We start from the raw sequence: 20688 nt of genomic DNA on the forward strand, positions 1-20688 counted from the left end.
GGGGTTTGCTTAATCTTCCCTCTCCTGGCCTCTCCGGACTAGAAGGGATAAGGTCTCATCACTGTGGCAAACCCCAGGATGCCTCACTATCTCTTGCTGTTTTACTTCCTCTATGCATCTGGTTTTTAGATAGACCCTTCATTAAACCCTTCTAAATTACTTATTTTTTCCTGCTGGGACCCAGACTGACACATAGGTCAAGTTAGTGACATGTGGCCATTGACAACATTATGGGAAGGTGGCACCTTGAATACTTTATACAAGTGAAAAACAGCAGTTGAGCCAGAAACTCAGACTCTCTCCCTAAACACACCACTTCAAACTCTTCTGTCACTAGAGCTGGGTAAGTCACATGGAGGACAAGGTGAGGAACTCAGCATTGGCTGTCCTCAATGACCTTCTCAGGCAAATGTTTTTTGCAGGACAAGGGGACTTGCTGGTACTCGACCTTTCAAATGATCAAAGTATCCTCTCCAACCACATTCAATCCACTGAGGCATTTGCTATCACGCCCTTAAGAACAAGTTCAAATATAAGTTTCTCTATTGCTAGCTCACCTTTTCCAAGCCGACCTGGAATTGCAGTTTAAAGATACACCTTGTTAGTAATCATGCTCCCAGTAATATTGCAGGGCTGCAGCTCTTAATTCAACCAAAGCTTAATTTTAAGTGATACCAGCAACAACTCTTGGCTTAACAATATGAATTAATCATTAATTGCATCTTTAGATCATAATCTATATGAGACAATTATTTAATAAATGTTTGTGAGCTGCTTTAGTGACAAACCATCAGCCTATGTAAATAAAATAGACAAAGTATATTTCAATACCATGGCACAACAGAGCCAGGCTAAGAAGTAGTTCCAATAAATTTTAAATGCAGAAACACTGTGTTTACCTCATAATATTGCTTTCTGCCAATTTAATGGGGATAACAAACATATAAGAGCAAAAGGGCTGTAACACAAAAGTTTCAAAACTGTTGATTTTTTAAAAAATCACAACTATGAACAATCAATGCTGAATTTAGATTTTAATAAAAGATGAGTAATATCTAAACATTGGGTGGGATAGGAAATATTCAACATAGGAAAAAGAGACAGGGCATATGAGTTAAGAGAAAGGAAGAAAAATCAGGAGAATCAAGCCAACTTCCTCGTTCAATTGTGGCACATAATTCATGAATCATGGCACTGCCATTAATGCCTTTGTGCAGAATTCACAACTGGGCAGCATTAGCAACTATCAAAAATGGTGTTGTTTCTTCCAAAACACAACATGACTGATGAGCTGTAATTTTATTTACTTAAGAGATATGTTGCTGAATTGCTGTATACAAATCAGATTTTGTACAGCAGTTGTATTTCAAATGTGCTAGGGGATCTGGGTTTATGGATAAAATACCATAGTGAATACTTTCTAATGTGACTAATGAAGCCCTTGCCCCAGCCCTCTCTTTCTTTATGTGTATGAGATTAAACAGCTGGTCTGTGTGTGGGCACACCTATGTGTGCATGCGATATGTGTGTGCTTAAATTATTTACAGCCTCATTCAGGTTTCAAGACAGTGAAGAACTCAGAAGTGATTAAGTCACCTCAGATGTTTACTAAGAAAAGATAAGCTCAGAGCTGGGGTTGTGGCTCAGTGGTAGAGTGTTTGCCTAGCACATGCGAGGCACTGGGTTTGATCCCCAGTACCACATACAACTAAATAAACCAAATAAAGGTATTGTGTCCATCTGCAACTAAAAATATTTAAAAGAAAAGAAAGAAAAGCTTGGTATCCATCTAAGCAAGATATAAAAAATATTTTAGTTTCAGATACTTCAGTGCCCAGTAAGAAGCTTAAGGGAAACGAAATACAAGGTGTAAACTTTAATGAAGTCTCAAAACAATATAGAGCAAGAGACTGAGATGGAGCTTGTCAAACTAGAGAGTCCCATTCTCAGGACCCCTAGAACTGTAGGAGAATATATACACAGGTTCTGATTTCCATGGTCATCCAATCTGCTGCCTCTATCACTCTTCCTAATTATTTTGTCAGTTCCAAGTACAAAAGTTTCTATTTTGCGGGGTGAGTTTGCAATGAAAAGGCAGTTTTGTAGCATTAATTTTATCTACCTGTTCTCAACTGAAGTGTGCATGGAAGTTGCATGTACCTATGTGAACTTTTCTTTGAAAAAGGAGTTGCAATCCTATTTTGTTGAATTTGAATGGAGAGATCAGTATGAATTCATGACATATTTTATATATATGTGTGTACACCACACACACACACACACACACACACACACACACACACATATTTATTTATAAATATGCCCATTAAATTGATCTAGAACCACTTCTCAATAAAAGAGACCAGAGTTCTTGGGAAAGTGTCTGATTCCAGGCTAAGACAAGAAATATAAAATATGAACTTAGAACATCTTATTGCATCAGAAGCAAGGGAGCTATCCAAGATTTCTTGGATCATGTTAAAAGGACTCAGAAGCCAACTTAATAGGCCAAATTGAAATGGACTAAAACCCAGCATATGTTTAAATTCATGACACCAAAGTCAACAACAACAACAAAAAAACAACCTGCCCTCCTCGCTAGTTATCTCTGGAGGATGCAAGCACACCAACTCCTTATTTTAAAAACTGGTAAATAAGAAGAAAGATCAAGCATTTATTCTGCTTTTATTCTGCCTTGCCAGTATAACTTATGCTTCAGAGCAACTAGATAGTTGACAGGAGGAACATTTTCTTTACAGGAGAAGTTTAGCTAATAAATGAGGGAATGGTCAAATTAGGAGATCAACACTTAAAATTCCCAATAAATTAATAGATTTAGAAAAAATATTCATGAAATTATCTCACCAAAAATAATAAAAATAAAACCTGAAGAGACCTCTAAATCTACTAATTAAAAGTACATGGAACAGGAAACATGTTAAATAACACCCTAAGGGGACATCCTACAGAAAAATCAACACATTTTTTTCTAACAAAAAAATTATGAAGGGATGAAAGAAAAAAGAAATATTAATGTAAATAAGCTTGATGAAATCTATTCTGCACTGTATATGTATATATGTACAACTCCCAAAACCATTACATACACTACTTAAACATCCTATTGCATATTTAAACAAAAAGTTGTATTAAAAATTACTAGGAAATAATCACTGAATTTTTATTATTCAGAAATTTTATAATACAGAATATTTTGATTGAGAAATCATAAAACAGTGTGAGCCTTCACATCTGGGCAATGAAGCAAATTTGGAAGACTTAGTACAGTCATGCTCATCTGGGGCACAATTACCCATTTGAAGAAATTCATATAATACATATAATTTTATAATTATATTCATATATAATTCATATAATTTGCAAAGAGTTGTCAGTAATACAAATTCATACCTGTAAAATTTTAAAAATTCAATGCAAATGATAATATGACAAAGAGTCGTGCTTTTTTGTTTTTAAACAAAAGCCAGGTTCCATGCTAAACATTATATATATTACATAACAATAAGAGGAACAGGTATTTTTATCCTTATTTCTCAGAATAGGAAGTAACTTGCCCAAGGCTATATAGCTAGTTAAAAAAAAAAGTCATATAATCATCTCAATACATGCAGAAAAAGCATTTCACAAAACTGAACTCCCATTTGTAATAAAAATTCTCAGAAAACTAGGAATAGAATGTCTTTGACAAAGGACGGCTACAAAAAACCTAAAGCTAACGCCATATTTAGTGGTAAAAGACCACTTCTCTCCTATTTCCATTCAATATTTTTGTTCCTAGTTAGTGTAATAAGGCAAGAAAAAAAAATCAAGGAAGACATAAAATTTGTTTATTTGCAGATGACAATCTGTGTAGAAAAATTCCAAGGAATATACCAAAGTTACACAACTATTAACTGAGGTTAGCAATGTCACAAGATACAAGGCCAATATATAAACACCAATTGCATTTTTATGTACCAGCAATGAACAACTGGAAGTTGAAATTAATAATAAAACATCAAAAAATGACATACTTATGGATTAATTTAACAAAATATGCTGATTTAGAATTACAAAGCATTGCTAAGGAAAACTAAGGAGAACTACATAAATGGAGAGATATACCATGCTCATGAATTAGAAGACTCAATATTGTGAAGATGTCAATTATTTCCCAAATGATCTATACATTCATTATAGTACCAACTGAATCCCAGCAGACATTCCAGTAGAAATTGATATGCAGAGTCTAAAAGTTAAGGAAATGCCAAGGACCTGATTTTAAAATATATATGAAAATGAAAAGTTTGGGATACATGCTGCCAGAATTCAGGACTTTGTATAAAGCCACAGTTATCAAGATAGTGTGGTACTGATGGAGGACAGGTATATAATATCAATAGAAGAAAACAGTGTCCATAAATAGACTCACCATATACGGTAAGCTAATTTGAAACACAAGTACTGAGATAATTCAATGGGGAAAGGATGTGTTTTTTAAAAAAGGTACTGGAACAATTGGATATTTATATATGAATCAAAAAGAACCTGGACCTTTCCTTCTCACTGTATTTTTAAAAATTAACCTGAAATGGGTCAGAGACCAAATGTAAAAGGTACAGCTATAAAATTTCTAGAAAAAAATGTAGGAGGGCTGGGAATACAGCTCAGTGGTAGAGCACTTCCTTAGCATGAGTGAAGAAGCCCTGGGCTTAATACCTAGCAGGGAAGGGAGAGATAAAAGGAAAAGAGAAAGGGTGGGGGTGGGGAGGAAGGAAGAAACAGGAAAAAATCTTCTCAATTAAGGCTAGGCAAAGATTGCTTGCTTAAATAGTAAATAAAAATGCATGAACTATAAAAGAAAAGCTGGATAATGTGGGCCTTATCATAATTTAAGAACTTCAGGCTAGGGGTGGAGCTCAGTGGTAGAGCACTTTCACAGCATGTGTGAGGCCTTGGGTTCAATCCCCAATCCTGAAAAAAACTTTTAATTTTTTTTTAAATTTCTATCCTTCTAAAAACTTAAGAAAATGGCAATTATAGTCTTAGAAATAATATTCACAAAATAACTACATGATAAAGAACTTATACCCAGAATATTTAAACAGGTCTTACAAATTCATAATAAGATGAACTATCCACTAAAAATAAAAGCAAAAGATCTGAATGAATACTAAGCTAAAGAAAACACATGATTGGCCAATAAATCATGAAAAGATACTCGACATTATTAGTCATAAAGGGAATGCAGTGTATTAGCTCAACCTAACTAGGAGAAGTAAAATTTAATAGACTGAAAATTCCAAGTGTTGATAAGGATACAGAGCAACTAGAACTTCATATACTATTGGGGGAAAACAGTGCAGTGGTGTGATGGTTAATTTGCAAGCCAAAGTGCCTAGACACTTGGTCAAATGTTCTTCTGGATATTTCTGTGAAGGTTTCTTTTTCTTTCTTTCTTTTCTTTTCTTTTCTTTTTTTTTTTAATGAGATTAACATTTAATGGTAGATGTTGAATAAAGCAGGTTACCCTTCATACTGTAAATGGGTCTCATTCAATTAGTTGAAGGCTGTCATACAACAAAGACTGACCCTCTCAGGAGCAAGAAGGACTTGTCCCAGCAGACTATCAATGAACTCAAATTTGAATTCCTCCCTGGGTCTGCAGCCTACCAGCATATTCCACCAATTTTGATCTATCAAGTGTCCACATCATGTGAGTCAATTCTGTAAGCAAACTCTCCCTACCTCCCTGTTTCTCCACACACATCACACACACACACACACACACACACACACATACACACCCTGTTAGTTCTGTTTCTCTGGCAAACCTGACTAACATATGGAGTTTCTTATCAAATTAAATATGTACTTATATATGATCCAGTATATCTGTTTCTTTCCCTTAATGTTTCATTCTTCCTTTTTTTTTATTTCCCCAAACTGAAAACAAAAGTTTACCTCATGCAAATAAATATTCTAAGCAGCTTTACTCATAATAGTGAAAATGGGAAATAACCAAAATGCAAATCAAGTGGTGAATGAATAAACAAACTGCGGTAATGGAATATACTTGGCAAAAAAATTGAACAAACTACTGATCCATGCAACATGGGGATTTAATCCCTAAGTATTACACTAAGTGAAAAAAGTAAGACACAAAAGGCCTTACTGTATGGTTTCATTTATATTAAATTCTAAAAACAGCAAAACCATAAGAACAGAAAATATATCAGTAGTTGTTAGAGGCCAAATGGAGGGGCAGGGAGGGGACTGATTACAAAAGGCACAAGTGACTTTTTGCTGCTGATGTAAAAGTTATGTGTCTTTGTTGTGGTGGAGGTCACAAAACTGTGTGCATCTGTCAAAACTCTTCAAACTTTAAAGTCACTTTAAAAGGGGAACTTTATTGTATGTAAACTATACCTCAATGAAAAAAAAAAAAAAAAAAAAAGATGATGACTGTAAAGTAAGCAGTATGACAGCTGGAAAAAGTTCCCCAGGTTCCAGCAGTCATTGCATTGTTGAGGCCCACAGGCTTGCTATGAGATCTGTCTTCCTCTGCAGGGTCCCAGTGATCTTGCCCTCCTCCATGTTAATAGCCACTTTTCCATACTTCCCATCTGGCACAGAATGGTGTGAGTTAGAGCCCCTTGGTTGAAGAACTCACTTAAGCTTTCTTAAGTACATGTGAATTTACTAACAAGGACATGGACACTTTGTGGAATTTAAGAACAAGAAACACAACTGAGCCTCAGGAAAATTTGGTACCAGGAATCTGCACATCTGTTCTCAAGGTCCATGTTCTCTCATATCTGTTTCTTTAATCTCCTGTCTAATTCTTCTTTCTCTTTCTGGTTCCATACTACTTCTCCATGCACATGAGCTAAATGTGGCTGGCCTGGCCCAGCTCTGCCTGGTCTCCTATCACTTCATAAAGTTCAAACTCTCAAAAGAAAGAATCTGATTTGGCTATGGATACAGAACTTCCATATTCAAGTCCAGTGGCTAGTGAGCCAGGGGAAACTCTGAAGGCAACTCCCAGGGAAGGAGATATAGAACAGGGAGAAATGATTCACCCCTGGTCTATGAGACCCTACCTGAGATGATTCCTGACAACCATTTTTTTCTACTATTATACTTTCCACTTCTTGCTATTACCCAAGGAAGTCAAGCATGCTCCTGCCTCAGGGCCTTTGCGTTTGCTGCTCTCTTTGCCTAGAAATATTTTCCCAAAGATATTCAAAAGTCTTGCTTCCTGATTTAATCAGACTTCTGCTAAAATGAGCAGGTATTCCCTGACCACCATATCTAAAAGAGAAACTCCTATATATTTTTTGCCATTATTCCATTTTATTTTTCCTCAGAGTATTGTACAAGATAATATATATTTACTTCTTAGTCTGTTTACTCTTTGCTTCTTCCTTAGTGTGTAAGCTTCATGAAAATGAGAACTCATATGTTCCCTGCTGTATCACCAGATTTCTTAGCATCGGACACAAGTAGATATTCCATAAATATTTGTTGAATAACGTAATAATTTGTACATGTCTACTAATTGAATGGACATCATCACAATCCATTTACCCCCATGAAAACTGTTCCATGGTGGAACATTTTTTTACCATGTCTGTATTAGTCAGGGTTCTCTAGAGAAACAGAATCAACAGGAAGTACTATTATAAAAAGGGGATTTATTAAATTGGCTTACACGACCAGAACCTGGATAGTCCACAATGGCTGTCCTGCAGCTTGAGAGCTTGGAAGAACCAGTAACTGCGCAGACCAAGAGGCGGAAGCCCCAGAACAAGAAGAATCAACAGTGCTACCCTAGTCGGAGACCAAGGCTTCTGGAAACTACCTGGAGAATCACTGGCGGAGTCTGCTTTGGAAGAGTGAAGAAGTGAGAGTCTGATATCCTCAGATGATCGAAGCAGCAATCAAGAATTCTTTCAATCCAAAATTTGAAAGAGTGTGGGAAAAAAAAAAAAAAAGAATTCATTCAAGAAGAGTCAAGCTTGCATCTGCATCTGCTTCCTTCTTCTTCCAACTTTTATTCCATCCAAGCCACCATCTTATTGGGCAGTGCCGCACTTAAGGAGGATCTCCACTTCAATTCACTATTCCACATTCCAATCATTCCTAGATACAACCTCAGACACACCCAGAAGCCTCTTAATCATCAACATCTCTTAATCCAATCAAGTCAACAATTCGAATTAACCATTACAATGTCTATACTAGTATTTATACTCATCCAATGCTGACATTAGTTATTTTTTCCCATCTCCTAAATCTCTTCTGTTAGTTCTCTATAGGAAGCTCAAATCAATTCCTCTTTTGCTATTCAATCACAGTCTGGAAGCTTCAGTTTGATTTTTCCCATCCAAAAGACTCAAAGGCTTCATTGCAGAATTCCATTTCTAAGAGGTATAGCAATTCTGTTCTTTTCTTTACAATTTTAGCCATGTCTGAGACGGGATCTCAAGGGTTTAAGTTCTTGTAAACTCACCCACAGAACTTTGTACAGTGACTTGAAAACAAAAGAAGCTTAATAAATGCTTATGATTAAGGTTCACTGAGTGATCACTTAGTACATGGGAGCCTAAAACAAAAACCTTTGGTCCAGATGATTTATTTATTGTGACTACCTACTATTGTTGCACTGCACTAGAGGACAGAGCAGAAGAGATGAGCACTGCACAGTCCTTAACCCATTGCCAAAAGACACACTCAAGTGTGGAGATTAAAGCATCCACACAGATAACTAATGAGGCAGATTATAAGAAGGGTTCTAAGAAAGAAAAAAAAAATTCTGAAGATCAAGGAGAATGGAGTGAAACCAATCTTGTATGTTTGAAACAAAAGGTATTAGGAAGGAGGTAGACTATTTAGAAAGATCTTAAAGAATGAAGAGGAGCATTATTTACAAGTGAGTAACAATATAAACCTTACATGTGAAAAATTTGGAGATACAGCTAAAACAGTATGTAGAGGAAAATATATAGCTTTAACTACATCAATCTGGAAATAAAGAAAATTTAAAAACAAAGATGATAACCATTCAAATGCAAAAGTTGGGAAAACAAAAACAACAGAAGCCTAAAGAAACAGAATGAAGGAAATAGTCAAGGTAGAAATCAATACATTAGAGACATACAATAACATAATCAAAAGCTGGTTTTTAAAAAGTTTGGTAAGATAAACATCTGCCAAGACTGTTCAAGTCCAAAGAAAGAAGATTCCAGTAAAATTAAACGAAACAGGAGAAATGATCATAGACACAATAGAGATTTAGAAATGAAAGATTGCAGACTGTGCTGCTCTTTTGACAGGTGGAGGTGGGGAAGGCACCCCAAGAACAGGACTGGATGTGAGCAAGGCATGGCATGCAAGCGTTTGGGAGAATACAAGTAACTGATTTGTGCAGAGCAAGTTGGGAAAGTCTGCAGAGAACTGTGAGATGTGCTGGATGGAGAGCAGGGTCCTAATGGTGAAGTCCCTTGGAATCTGACTTGATTCTAGAAAAGGTTGGGAGCCATTGCTAGATTCTGAGCAAGAGTAGGTAACAAGAGCTGTATTTCAAAAGTGGTAGTTGTGAACAGAAGATGAGGAAGTCCTGAACAGGGCTCTAGAAACAGAAGACAGCTCCAGAAAATGAGAGGAAGAGAAGAGTCTATAGTTTGGCAAGTGCCTGAATGTACTCGTGGTGTGGGGAGTGTGGGGTGTGGGGAGAGGTGTCAGACGACATCAAGGAGTCAAGATGGAAGAGATCATTGTGTTGTTTATTAGAAGATCCATGGTAAACCTCCAGATAAATTCCACATGGAGGTTGAATGGAAAGGCGATACAAAGGAATTGGCTGAGGGGTGGACTACAACTCCCATACGTCATTATGTTTTCCAATACATTGTCATCTTACTAGATCTTTACTGGCCTGGGGGACAGGCAGGTAAGAAAGACTGTAACTTGTCCAAGTCACATGAGCCAAGAGCAGTGGAGTCAATTTCTCTAACATGACTGGGACAGGAAGTTGGCCAGTTACTTGAAAGCGTCAGTTAAGGCAAGAACTTGTAACGTAACACGTGAGGATTGTTTTTCTTTCCCTTAGCGGCCTGTGGACTGAACTGCGTTGTGTTTGGTGCAGTCACCATTTTCTGAATCCAGGTTAAGCAGGGCAAGGTTGCTTACCCAAAGTGAGAGGAAAAACCCCAGACGTTTGCCCAGATTCACTTGCCACTAGAGAAAAGGTTGAGGGAGAGCTGAGCTCTGCCAATCAGTCGCACAGAGATGGACTCAGGAGCTCCAGATGTGAAGGGGGATGAGGGGTGCTCACTCTCTCCAGTGGTGGCAGTGGCCTTTGATGATGGCAGGGTCAGCAGTTATGATTCAGGTGAGGTCCCGACACAGCACAAGTGTGACAGTGAGAGCTAGTGGATGTGGTGTTTTCTTGTTAGACCAGTTCTGAGGTCTGGTGCTGGGTGCTGTTCCAGGAAGCTCGGTCCTCACCAGGCTCTTCAGATCTCCCAACAACTCCCTAGCTGCCTAATCACTGCTCTGCCTAGTCAGCCAGAGCCTCCTTCTGCTGCTTGTATCTAAGAACTCCGATGGAGATGCATTAAAACCAAAAAGATTTTATTTTACTTTAAATCCCACATGTATATATCCACGTACCAATCTTACAACAAACCCGTTGAAAGCAAGACCTCTAACATATAAACAAGCTGAAAATAGGAAGTTTTATTTTAATAAGCCCATAGGAATCATCTTCTAGATTTATTGAAACTTATGATATTGTTAAGTGAAATGAGGCAAAAGGCAAGATAGTATATTTTTTGTATTTTTGTTATAGACATAGGGGAAGATTACACTGGAGTGTTAAGTCATTATCTTGGGCTAAGGTTGTAATGAGTGACAAGGGTTTCCTTCACTTTACTTATATACAGTTGGCAAATTTTCTACTGTGCATGTTTCATTCTTATGTAATAATTCAGTAACAGGTAATCATTGCCTACCTTTTGGGAGTTGTGATTTTTGGTAAAATATTATTTTCAAGCTTAAAGGAATCCATCTGTGTTCTTTTACAAGGATGCAGATCCTTACTTTCCATCTTCATTGTTAGGGAGCAACTTCCTCGCCTTGGTCTAATGTTCCCACAACAATGGTGCAGGGGATAACATGCTGGGCCTCTCTTGCGACACCCCACCACTTCTCAACCATCACCCCTTCTCGTGGAGAGTTTAGGAGGAAGTCCTGGGCATGCATGCCCAGCTTCGAACTTTCTTCTTTCTTTCTCCTCTGTCTGCCCACAGAGGGGCGCAGTCTGGTCTGCTCTCCGCCTGCGAATAAGTTAGCAGGCATGAGCAGCCCTTGCCAGGCCAGGGCAGAGAGCATGAGTGACCCTAATTCCAGACAGTCCTCAGTAGCCACCTAAGACACAGTTTCCATCTGGCTTTATCATTAACAGAGCTCCATTTGTCTACTGTGTTTTATTTCTCACTTGGATCCAAAGTTGAGAGATGTCTAAGTTTTTGTGTTGTCACAACAAAATATATAAAATGGTTACTTATGAAGGCTAGAAGCTTATTTAGCTTAGTTCTGATGTCTGGGAAGCCCAAGAGCATGGCACTGTATCTGGTGAGGGGTGTTTCTGCTGCATGATGACGTGGTGGGGTGGGTATCACACTGCATGACTGAGCATGTGTGTGTCCACTCAGTCATTTCTTCTTATAAAGCCATCAGTCCCATGCTGTGGGTCCCTCCTTGATGACCTTATCTAATCCCAATTATTTCCTAAAGGCCCCACCTCTAAATGCCATCAACATACAAATATGGGATTGTTTCAACATGAGTTTTAGACAGACTATCCAAACCATGGCAGGAGGGGGTTGGAAGGAGGCAATTCAGTGGTTCCAGGCACCACCCAGGGACCTGTGATTAACACTACTTCTTAGGTTTCCCAGTGTCCTCCATGGCTAAGTCCTGGGACACAGAGGAACACTGGCTGTTGGATGGCTCTTCTCAATCGCCTTTAACTCTGCAGAGAAGACACGCAGCCCCTAGATGCCACCAGTCCTGCCTGCAGCCTCTCTTTCACTGCCTCCAAGAGAAACGCATCATTACTTACTTACTGTTCAGAGCCTCCCTAATAGGACTCAGTGCCTTAGTAACAGCGGTTTGAAACCTCAGTCATCAAATCAAATATCTGAAGCCAGGCCCTGAGGTTTCATTAGTAGCAGGATATTTTAATGGGATTATAGCTTTTTTTTTTTTTTTTTTGGTTCAGAAAGCAGAACCCTGATTAAGCCTAGAAAGCTTATCCATTGATCTTAACCTTCTCCTTCATAAAGTCTGTGAAAAGAAAGCAAATCCTTGGATCTCAAATCCATAGTTCTACCTCTACTATTATTCCTTGCCTCCCTTAGATAAAATATTTTTGTTTCATAAATCATTGCTCTTAAAAATCAAGCTATAAGAACACACCCATCTTTCCAAGAGTTTATCAGCATTCTGCAAAGTAGCTGGATACAGTAAGTGCTTTAAAAACCACAATAAAGTAGTCAGCCAAATTCAAACTATTACACATAATCTTTATCTGGCAGCTTTCAGGGTAGACAATAACCAAAGTCAATCGCTTTTCTCAGGTTTCCTGATTATATTATCCTCAAATTTATTCTCGAGTTACAATTCAAGGTCACGAAAGCAACAGTTTGAGATATGCATGCCATTAAACAGAAAAATCAAATCTCATTAAATAACTGACCTTTAAGAGTTGCTTCCTTAACGCACCAAACATACATTCCAGAAATGCTAAGATGCGGCACATAGAAAACGGAACTAAAAGATGGGAGATCGAAAATCTTCAGCCAAAATGTTTCTAACAGCAATGTTTTCCAGGAAATCAAACCACAGGTGCTGAATCAACAGTGAATCTCTGATTGGTCCTTTTTAATCAAACGAGCAGACTGTTGACAGGGGATCTTGTGGTTTCTTGGGGGATTGGGAAGATGGAGTTTGAAGGACAGGACTCTGTGCTGCCCAGGTTGGGCCACACTGGAGCCCCTGTCTGCACATCCAGACCAGGACTGGAAGGCATCTCAGGTATTCCTTTTTTTTTTTTATTGTAAACAAATGGGATACATGTTGATTCTCTCTACATGGAGTCAAGGCATACCATTTGTGTAATCATAAATTTACATAGGGTAATATTGTTTGATTCATACTGTTATTACTTTTTTCCCTTCCCCTCCACCCCTCCCACCCCTCTTTTCCCTCTATATAGTCCTTCCTTCCTCTATTCTTACCACCCTCCTTATCCCTAACCCTAAACCTAACCCTAACCCTAACGCTAACCCCTCCTACCCCCCATTATATGTCTTCATCCGCTTATCAGTGAGATCATTCGTCCTTTAGTTTTTTGAGATTGGCTTATCTCACTTAGCATGATATTCTCCAATTTCATCCATTTGCCTGCAAATGCCATAATTTTATCATTCTTCATGGTGGAGTAATATTCCATTGTATATATGTGCAACAGTTTCTTTATCCATTCATCAACTGAAGGGCATCTAGGTTGGTTCCACAATCTGGCTATGGTGAACTGAGCAGCAATGAACATTGATGTGGCTGTATCTCTGTAGTATGCTGATTTTAAGTCCTTTGGGTACAGGTCAAGGAGTGGGATAGCTGGGTCAAATGGTGGTTCCATTCCAAGCTTTCTGAGGAGTCTCCATACTGCTTCCCAGAGTGGCTGCACTAATTTGCAACCCCACCAGCAATGTACGAGTGTACCTTTTTCTCCGCATCCTCGCCAACACATGTTGTTGCTTGTGTTCTTGATAATCGCCATTCTAATTGGGGTGAGATGGAATCTTAGGGTAGTTTTGATTTGCATTTCTCTTATTACTAGAGATGTTGAACATTTTTTCATATATCTGTTGATTGCTTGTACATCTTCTTCTGTGAAGTGTCTGTTCATTTCCTTAGCCCATTTGTTGTCTCAGGTATTCTGTCTGCAGTGTCTGGACAGGTAAAGGACTTGCCACCTGCCAGGAAAAGACAAGCCTGCTATGCCCTCTGTCCTGGCTCCTCAATCAGGACCCACTGGACTCTCAGGCTCACCTATTCTCACAAAGAAAGTGCTCTTGGGGAAAATCAAAGGTAGACAAGAAAAACGTTAGGAATAAAACTACCACAGAGACCGGGTCAGAATATATAAATGAGTTTAACTTCACAATAAAGTGACAAGGAGCACTCGAATAAGTTACCCAGACACACTGAAAGCCTGGACATGGAGAAACTTTTCAAGCGAATCAGCACTTGATGCTACCAACTTCACTATTCACCAGGTTTACGTGGAACCATATTTATAAGCATTTTACACATACCACTCACTTGCATTTAAAAGAAAAATGGATTAAATATTTACAAATTAGTAAAACATATCTGTTCTGCTATTTCTCTTTTTAACCTCTCTGTTCATTTCATAGTAGGCAAAAAGCATTATTTTTTTAAACTATAAAGAGGTTTTCTAGGGCTGGGGAGATAGCTCAGTTGGTAGAGTGCTTGCCTTGCAAGCACAAGGCCCTGGGTTCAATCCCCAGCACCGCAAAAAAAAAAAAAAAAAAAAAAAAAAAGAGGTTTTCTAGGACATAGACCACCTGGCTATCATAGAACTCCAGGACAAGTCCCAGATGCAATCAGAGGTTTGAAGCTTTGGATAAGGGCAAATTCAACTACCCTCACCCCTGGGTGTCTGCTCTAGACTGCCTTTTGAAAGCACTTGGTCTCTGAACAGGGTAGAGAATCTAATTTCTAAATCACTGATGTTTGATTAGCTAACCTCACTCCCCTTAGGGTTTAGATCCTATATCCAAGGGCCCAGCTTACACTCCTCCTTGAGAATCTCACATGCATCTTGAAGTCAGGGTCTTCTCTGCTTCCTGCCCACCCTTCCAACCAGCCATCTTTTAGTTTCCATCCCTTATTTCAGCCACTGGCAACTCCACCCCCCCAGAGGCAGGAAACAGAACCTGGGTGTCCTGACGCCTGCTATTTCCTGACCTCCCACACCCAGTCCACCCCCAACCTCAAGGGCTTGACTTGCGAAGTGCATCTCCAGCCTCTGCCCTTCTCCCCAGCTCTGCCAGCAGCACTCCAAGTCTCGCCTCCTCCTGGCTCTGTAATAGCTTCTTTATGGTTACCACTACCCATTCTTAAAATGTATATAAATGTGCTTTCTCTTTTGACCCCTTTAGAACCCAGGACCATACAAAAGCACAGATCTGATCATGTCTTTCCTTTATCTGAAATGCTAAAAATGGCTTCTTAGTGTTCTCAGGATAAAAAGCAAAATCCCAAAGGTGGCCTGGAACTCCTGCCTGCCATGGCCCTGGCTCAGTCAACCCCCACTGAGCCTTCCAGATGCCCCCTCTCCTTCCCAGGGCCATGGTGCACACTCTACCTTCTGCCCCTACAAAGAAACCTTCCCAACAATCAGGACAGGATGGCATCTCCCTGTCACAAGCCAGCATCCTCACTTCTCTGCCACAGAACTCATCAGTGGGTAGCAACCCCACACGGGTCTACCTTAGTGCCTGGCTCCTGGGCTCAGCCCTAAAACTCCCTGAGGAGAGGAGCCACGTGAACTCTGCTCCCACTAACCCCAGGGCCTTACATGGCACTGGCCCACAGAGCAATGCATGTAGAATGGACATACCCAGGGTAAATGTTTAGAAAGAAGCCAGGCCTGGAATCATACAGTGAAGGAGCATCCTGACTCAGGATCAGCCTCCTGCCCCACAAGGTTTTCAGGATCTCTGAGGATCCGGAGGAACAGCTAGTCTTTCTCTAACAGATTTCCCCAGGATGATCTCTGGACTTAAAAATGGGGAGAGGGTGGTAGTCTTTTGATGTGATTTTTGAAGATCGTGATAGCAGGTTGGTATCCTATAGGCATCTGATTAATGGCATCTATTAAAGTAATGATAAAGATTTTAACTGCTTCAGTGTAAACCAAGAAAATGTCTAAGAAATGAAAAGACAGGAATACTCATTCCCGGGACCTCCTCACCCATGTATAAACGATATACATGGGTCAGATAAGAGTCTGAGTTAAAAGGCAGAGAGGTGGTTATATGTGCACAGACTCTGGGCCCTGGCTACCTGCATTCAAATCATGGATCTGTCACCTACTGGTTGTGCCATCTCAGGCAACTCACTTAATTTCTCTGTGCTTCAGTGTTCTGAAAAATGAGAATCTCAACAGCCTACCTTTTAGAGCTGTTGTGATTATTAAATAAGTTAATGAATGTTAAATACTTTGAGCAGTGTCGTATGCTGCCTATAGTAAGCAATTCATAAATGCCTGCCATTTTATTATTAATAGGTGTTTTCAAAAGATGCTTTACAATATTCTGGCTAAAACTGTTACATTTTGATTAGAATGGAATTCAATTAATGTTTAAGAGGTTAAAATTAAAATATGCATTGGCTTGTTTTGTTATACATAAAGCAGTTTTAATGAAAATATTCTGAATGCATAACCTTGTTGATTCAGATAAAACAAACAAAATGCCTGTTAGTGGATGGTTGTTGGCTTCCTAACAGAGTGTGACAAAAACATTCCTCAAATATGCCTGGATAACCTGTTCAGTATCTGGTGAATTCACAAGCATATGCCTCGTTTACCTTTGTATATAAAGTAACAAAATCATATTCAGTTAACCAAGCTAGACAATGAAATAAACAAAAATATATCACTGCATTAAAGCAGAGCATGTATAGCAACATCTATCCTTGAGTTGTAAAGAAGGTGTGTTAAAGAGCTGGGGTGTAGCTCAGTGGCAGAACTTGCCCAGCATGCAAAAGGCCCTGGGTTGTTCCTTGGCAACACCCCAAAAAAAAAAGCTAAGATTACATTAATAAGTACAGACCAAAATGTACCTATTAAAACAGTTGGCTAAATGCTTCTAAGTGGACACGTACCTGTCACTATGATCAAGGAATTCCATTCCTAAATATATATCCAAGAAATATGAATGGGAACAGAAGGACACATACATACAGGAATTTTCATAGAATGTTCAGAGTAGCTTTGTTCATAATAGTGAAATACTGAGAATAACCCAGATGTCCATCAACAGAATGATCAACAAACTGTTGTGTGTTTATACAGCTGAATACACCAGTGAGAATGAACAAACTATGAAGATGTGTAATACATGAATGTATCTTGCAGAAATTACATGGAGTGAAAGAATCTAGACCCAAAAGAATGTACATATGACTGCTGTAGACTGACTCCTAATGTTCCCCAAGGGCCCATTTGTTAAAGGCTTGGTCCCCAGCCTGGTGGTATTGGGAGGTGGTGGAATCTTTAAGGAGGGGGGCTTAGCAGGAAGTCTTCAGGTCATTTATTGTGCTCTCAAAGAGGATCGTGGGACCCCACCCCTTTCCTTGCTCCCTTTTTTGGTTTTCCTGGCCATTAAGTTAACAGTTTTGCTCTACTACATGCTCCTATCATGAGGCACTGCCCTGCCACAGGCCCAAAGCAAGGGGGCCAATTGATCAGGGACTGAAATCTCCTAAGCTTGAGCCAATACAAACTTTTTTCTCTTTATACATTATCTCAGGTATTTTGTTATGGTGATGGAAAACTAATAATAGTTTTCTTAATAGAAAGTTTAAGAATCATCAAATCTGATCAATAATCATAGAAATCACAACAATAGTTACCTTTAGGGAAGAAGGAAATAGGTACAGGCTAAAAAAGAGTATGAGAAAACCTTATGGGATGTTGGTTATATGAGTTTATATGAATGTAACATTCATCAAGTCATAAGTTGTTTTTTTTTTTACTTCTATTATAAAGAAAACCCTTTCTAACTAGTCATTCAAGTCATGATTATACTTTGATTTAATAAAATTGACTGCCTTGCTCACTTCATGCATTGTTGGAGTGTTGACAGAGTGCTTCACCCACAAACACAACAAACCAAATATTGTGGACTGAATTGTGTCACCCACCAAAATCATAAGCTGAAGCCCAACCCTTATATGATTATATTTTAAGATAGGGCCTATAGAGGCTTAATTAAGGTTAAATAAAATAGTAAGGGTGAGGCCCTAATCCAACATGACTGCTGTCATTGTAAGAAGACAGAGCGATGCCAGGAACACATGCACAGAGGGAGGACCATGAAAGGACACAGCAAGCAGATGGTCACCTGCAAGCTGAGGAAAGAGGCATCAGGCGAAACCAGAGAAGCTAACACCTTTGATCTTGGACTTCTAACCACTGTAACTATGACAAAATAGATTTGTTGTTTAAGCCACCCAGTCTGGGGTATTTTGTTATGGCAGCCCAAGCAAACTAAGACATCAAATAAACAAAGTCTTCAAGAGAAACTCCAAGAGCTTGACATGGCCTTCTGGAATTTACGGGACCCAGAAGTTGGTATCTCACTTTCTGGGAGAAAGAAAAGACCAGTGGGAGCTGGCAAAGCAGAGAGAGAAAGAGAGGGCACCATGTTGCAGCAAAGGTACTTCTGCTGCCAAAGGAACAAGGGTGTGTGTTTCCTCTGGTCATAGTGTGGGCCCCACAAAAGTAGCCCGCCTGAGCTGGAGGAGATGAAGATTAAAGTCAGATACATTTCACACAGAATGGTCAATCACAAAGTGATACTGTGGATGTGGAACAACCACAGCTAATAAATTGCTGCTGGAAATGTAAACTGGTATCACCATTTTGGCAAAGTGTTCAGCTGTATTGAAAGCTAAAACATACACCCATTCTATGACCCAGTCATCCCACTCCCGAGTCTACAGCCTAAGAAGTCAGTGTATATGTGCAACAAAACAAAAGAGAAAGTTCACAGTGAAACAACACAAATGTCCTTTAACAGAAGAATGGACAAACTCAGAATGCTTGCATCATGGTTATCAACAGCAATAAAAGGGAAAGATCACTGATATGCACGAAACATGAATGAATCTCTAAGATAATATTAAATGAAGAAGTCAGTCACACAAAAAATATGTATCATATGTAATTCCATTTACATGAAGTTAAAAGTGGGAAAAACTGCCCTCTGGTGCTAAAGGTCAGAGGTATAGTCATGTTAGGGATAGTGGTTGATACTGACCAAGCAGGAAGTGAGGGGGTCTCTTGGGGGATGGGAATTGGTATGTATCTTGACCCAAGTTCTAATCATATAAGTTGTCAGATAGGTGAAAATTCAGCAAACTAGACACTTGATATTTCCGTTCTCCACTATATTCGAGTAATATTGCAATTCCAGAATTTGTATTACTATGCCAAAATGTATTATGTGATTAATAGATAAATGTGATTTTTTACTATTAAATAACTGGGAAATATCAAAGACTGCCCAAGATTTTATTTCAAAATGGAAGAAAAGAGAAGTCTACAAAATGGTATGGAGGTGTTGTGAGAGAAGAACTAGAGATGGCTTTCATTTGTACCCTACTAAGCCTAGTCCATTGAATAAACTGGTTCTATGTAGGGGGCAGTTTCTTTTTTTAAATTTTTTTATTTGAGAGAGCAGTTTCTTTAATTTGAGATTACTTGAACTACTAGATAGTGTTTTCTGATTCTGCCAAAGTTATTGCTTAGGTTTCAGTTTACTATGCAATTCAAAGATTAACCCTGAAGTAATGACCTGGGAACTTTGGTTCAAGTTGACATCAGCAGCTTATTGACCTGTGTCTGGTGTTGATGTCCAAAAACCTTAGGGCAGAGAATTAGCCCAAAGATATCAACAATGACCACTGGCTCACGTTGTACAGCTAATGGTTACTGCAGATTATAACTATTGGTCTTGATCAATATAGCACTCTGTTTGATAATACTGGATTCACTAATTCCCAACTACTGGCCTTTTCCTATGAAATTACAGGAATATAAATATTTAAGCACACACACACTTAAGACTTCTATTACTTTAGTTTTCTACTTTAGATTTTGTTTTGGGTGGCTCCTGGTTAAAGGTGGAAAATAGACCACATATATTCTTATCCTTTTCTTTGTAAGTCCCTACTTTAATGATTGCAAAGGTTAAGATGAGGTATAGACCACAAAGTGAATGGAAGAGAGAATGTTCACAAATAAGAGATTTCAACACAGTTCTTTGGAATGACTGAACTGTTGACCCCCAGGGATGGATACATGCCTAGCAAAGATGGGGTAGAAGATTCCCTTGACCAGCTCAGTAAGCACTGGCCCTGTGCTCCACATACCATGCATATGTCACCAGGAACCAGCACCTTCTCCTCAGGAAAATAAAATAAAATAAAATAAACACTAGAATTTGGGGCTTCCCAGGGAAGCAGCACCCTGCCTGACTATTCTTAAAGAGAGGCCACTGGTAGAAAATGCTGGTCTCCCCTCAAGTCCCCATTTTCAATGCACTTTTCTATCTAGCTACCAGCACCTTTGACTTTTGGGGGAAGGCATGGACTAGCTTTGTCCTTTCATGTGGAGGGCCAGAAATACCTGAGAATGTATGTCCCCCTCCTGCAAAAGCCCCCTCCCTAGAGGCCCTTAACAATGACTGACAGGTATGGCGCATGAGCCACCAACCCGCACAGACTCACAGAGATATAAGGCTGAGGCTGACTTACACCACCGAGCTCCCCCAGGATCAGGCTGAAGTCACCCTCTGC

The 20688-nt window shown here is 39.1% G+C and overlaps 1 protein-coding gene across 4 annotated transcripts in view; it reads right to left on the minus strand.

Moving 5' to 3' along the window:
• The window catches only part of Apba1 (amyloid beta precursor protein binding family A member 1), a 203184-nt gene that overhangs the window by 172112 nt on the left and 10384 nt on the right, over positions 1-20688 (minus strand). The window lies entirely within an intron of this gene.

The sequence above is a fragment of the Sciurus carolinensis genome, chromosome 14, assembly GCF_902686445.1.
Source record: "Sciurus carolinensis chromosome 14, mSciCar1.2, whole genome shotgun sequence".
NCBI lineage: Eukaryota > Metazoa > Chordata > Mammalia > Rodentia > Sciuridae > Sciurus > Sciurus carolinensis.